A 4,545-nucleotide genomic window follows, 5' to 3' on the forward strand; every position below is an offset into this window, starting at 1 on the left:
ACTGCCACCTCCTGCCTGCCACCATCTCAGTTCTCCCAAAGCAACACATTCAGTACACTCTGAGTATGTACCGAGCAGTATAATGGTTTAGCCATTAGGGCCACATTTAAAGCCCGCCAGCAGGTCCCAGGCATTATATTTGGATGTGGCCATTCATGCTAACTTATTAAGCTGAATACATGGGAGGGAGGAAGCTGAGCGAGAAAGTGTGAGAGCGGAAAACACACAAGTAGGAACTAGCAGCAGGGGGAGAAAACCTAAGATGAATCAAGGCTGTGGCGCCTAGCATCTATATTTTCCCCTTTGCGAAGAAATAAGAGCTGTGCGTGAGAATGTTGAGGCTTTTTTGATTAAGGTCTCAGTTGGAAATGTAATCCTTAAAAATGTAATGAATGTGACATGTAACAATTCAGTGGGTTTTATGTTTAATGGCTCAAAACTGATGATAGGAGTAAAATTGGACTTTTAAAAATGTAATCCATGGATAGAGCTCCTGCAATCCCCAGACGATTAAACTGAATAACAATACAAATCCACATCTTTCTCTGATCCACACATTAGCTCAAAAAGTGTCTCCCGGAGCGCGAGTCGTAAATCAGTGTAGTCACCTTATTATCATGAAAATATTAGCTCACATATCAGCTTCCCCACCTCTCTCACATACCTAAAGATTATTAGTATGCACAATAATAGTATTATTGAATAACTGGCAGTAAGATTTGAAAAAGAAGCTGCAGCTGAATTATGTTGTGTCCGAAGTGGCCCAGGAATGTTTAAAACGAATTAGATTCGAGATCCCCAGTTACTTGAATACTATGTGCTGTATGAATTGCACGCTATGAGGCTTTCAGGTTGAGTCTGAGAGTGCATCTCGTCCCTCATTGTTTCACTGCATCCCCTTTACCCCCGTAGTCCTATAAACCACATCCTATATTACACACCGCGCTGATTCAGACACTAAAATAGTCCTACCATGGCAAGGACGAAGAGACTCATTGGCTTTTGGGGATGAGATAGCTCTGTGGCAATGGTGGATTAGGGAGAAAATGCATGTGCTGGTTTCAGTTTGCTGGTGGATTGTGGGTCTCCCTGTGATGCTTATTATCCCAGCTGTGTGTAACAGTGCCCCTGTGGGTGCTGGCATTTTCCACCGAGTTAGAATAAGAGCTCTTTTCTCTTCCCAGAGGGGACCTGTAGAGGCTCTCTGATTCTCTTTCTCCCAAGGCTGACGATGCTTCAGCAGCTTCAGGAAGGCACTCAGCATGGAGACTCTGCCGCTGTGGTTGGTTGCCTTTTAATGACTCTGCTGGTTTAGACATGCAAATAGCACTGAAGTGGAGAGAGGGCCTGAAGGGACACTGCGGTATGTGAATAAAATGCAATATTCCAAGTTTTAAGGCTTTAGTATAGGACTGATTCATGAGGGTGAATGAATGGAATATCTTTATTGAATGCCAACAAAAGTAGTGCTCATCATGAATGGTATCGTACCATAATTATTCCATCAACCTACAAGGGGTAGTCATCACCTTCGTCTCATGCAACATTTTCATGCTCTTAAAGGGATAGTCCAGAAATTTGAAATAAAATATGATGCCGGTTAATATCAAACCTACAGTGAAGAACTTTTCATTTAGTTTACATTCATATTAGTCATACCTGAGCAAACATCGAGCTGGAAAGGGTCCAAGACGATTGAAATATTAAAATAACTTCCTTTCTCAGAAATGTCATATCAGTTTATTGAAATGCTATTTTATGAACCTTAAAATAGTTGCCATGTTTGTCTTACCTACAGGTATGCTGATGATTAAATACATAGGGAATTATTGTTGAAGGTCTTCACCATTATGGATCTTTCTGTGTGAAACATGCACTGAGAACATAACATGAAGAAACCCACCGAATACACTGCTTCACTTACATTTCAAACACCGACTGACATGTTCTTAGTATGTATTTCACACGTCAAAATTTCTCCTACTTTCATTTTTCATATAAATAGTCATTGGTGTCCTTTTAGAGAATTAGTTGTTTTTAGATCGCAGCTTCAGCCAATCTGAAATATAGCAAATTAAGATGCCAAGGAAACAGAAAAATATCTATCTGCATTTCGCTGACATTTGTAGAACTGTTGTTCAATCATGAGCTACCCGAGTTAAAAAAAATCAATAAATAAACATTTAAAATCATTTTATATTTATGTTTAAGCAGCACTTGCAAGGTCTAAACTTTCTAAAGATGGATTCATGCTAAATAGATGCAAAAAAGCAATTCTGTAGCTGACTCCATTACAATATATTCTTCCTCTGTTTATCAAACTGCAGGATAATTAATCTATATAAAACATTTGAAAAATAATACTAACATAAAAAGCTATTATTCTACAACACCAAAACAATGACATAAGTAAAGACTGGTTGAAAACAACCTGTAAATCATAAATAAAAGCCCTGCTGAAGACGCTATTGTAGAGTCCAGCTCTGCGGGTTTTTCAGTGTTTCCAGCTGCTCTCAGGTCTGTTGGATTCCGTCAGCAGCCCAGGGCACAAAAGCTAAGAACTGCCTCACCAAAGATTTTAGTTTTGCACTTTAGGAGAACTAACAGCTGTGTGCAAGAGGTCTTCAGAGGCCAAACTCATTCATACCCTGCAAGCATGTGAGACATGCTTTGTACTGGCAGAAAACAGCACAAAGGCATGCCGGTAAAACCACCGCATGAAAAAAGAAAAACATGTTTAAAATGTTCTCTGATCAGTTTAACTACGCAGGAGGTTGAGAATAGTTCTTTGGAATTTTTTTTTTTCTTTTTCCACTAAGAGAAAACGAAAAGAAATAGCAAATAACACATTAAGAGAGCAAAAGAAAAAAAAAAGTTGAATTATTTTAGAATCTATTACAAAAAAAAAAAATGGTTTCCCAAAATAACATTTCACAAGAACATTATTTTCTGTTTTTTATGGGGCTTTTAAACAACAGACTGAAAAAAACCCCAAACATATGGAATACTCTGTTGCAGACCTTGGAGAATGTGGTCTTTCACAGGAAGGAGGACAAAGACTTGAACAGTAAATATCTAACTATCCCTGTATGACTTGTTATGATTGATGGCATATTTATCCCAGAAAAGGTCAAATGTAAATGTTAAATTGAAACAGTACTCTAGAACTGTATCACACGCTGAAAACTGTGCACACTTTTATCTATTATATTCACACAAGATGCCAGTTAATTGGGTGTAGATTTGGTTCTGGTGTTTACCAAACAACAAGGGTTCCTCCTTGCCGGTGTTACAGTAATTGCTTTCTGCAGGCGTCACATAATTGTGCTCTGAGTCAGTCATACATTGACAACATGGTTGGAGACAACACCAGCTTCCTCTTTTCTATGCTTTTCTGAGGAGGCACAAGTCAATGTATGGTGATTTCTGTCTTCCTCAGTTACCCTGATTGCCAGTTTATTCGAGGGGTGTCGGTCATGAGGGGTAATTTAGTCACATCTGATCATTGTCATTTACCACAGACAAAGAAAGCAAACCACTGCAACCGCTTATATTTCTTGTTTTCACAAACCAGTTTGCAAAAAGGTCTGAAATGAAAAAAGAGATTCTAATTAAGGGCAAAGTATTAATAGCAATTTTCTATAATATTCAGAATGTGTATGCGTATGAGAGAACTCAAAATCAATGTCAAGTAAAGTATTGGAACTTTCAGTTGATAAATTTTATGTTTGATTTAAACTATTTGGTGTATTAACGTGTATTGAAAATGTCATTTGTAAAAGTTCTCTTTTAGCATCTTGTACTTACATTATCTGCTTCCTGCTAAACTTTCTGTTCATTCTTGTTTTTGGGCCGTGTTTTGGTTTCTCTCTTGTTTGTCTTGTACCTTCACCTGTGATTCCTGTCATATTTTTGCTTGTGTCCCAGTTTTTTCTTCTACTGGTTCATTCTCCTCTCTTGTAATTTGCTCATCGGTTGAATTTTTCTTCAGTTTCTTTTGCCCATCCTCATATTTTTTCTTGTTACTCTTTTTTTTTTTGGGGGGGGGGGGGGGGTTCTCAAAAGGAATGAGACAGTTGGGACTGTGCTTTCATTTACTAAATTATTGCTAAATGTGGATTTTTCAAATACTACAGATGCTATTTCAATCTTCCTCTATGAAATGATACAAACAATAATGCCTGCACCACACAGACCTGATGTGCAATGCTTATAGTCATATTTTAAAAGTTTAGATGTTAATTCACTGTTAAACATGTTTGATACATGTTTGTTGTTTTGTTCACTATTTACTAAAACAAATTCCTATTTTGTTACACAATTGACATGGAAATAAATCCTAGTTCCTATGCATTTATCATATTTCTCCCAACATTTCTTGTAATGGATTACATCCATCCATCCATTTTCTTGCACCCTTGTTCCCTCAGTGGGGTCGGAAGGGTTGCTGGTGCCCATCTCCAGCTAACATTTCGGGCGAGAGGCGGGGTTCACCCTGGACAGGCCGCCAGTCTGTCGCAGGGCAACACAGAGACACACAGGACA

This window comes from Poecilia reticulata, linkage group LG2 (assembly GCF_000633615.1).
Source record: "Poecilia reticulata strain Guanapo linkage group LG2, Guppy_female_1.0+MT, whole genome shotgun sequence".
Taxonomy (NCBI): domain Eukaryota; kingdom Metazoa; phylum Chordata; class Actinopteri; order Cyprinodontiformes; family Poeciliidae; genus Poecilia; species Poecilia reticulata.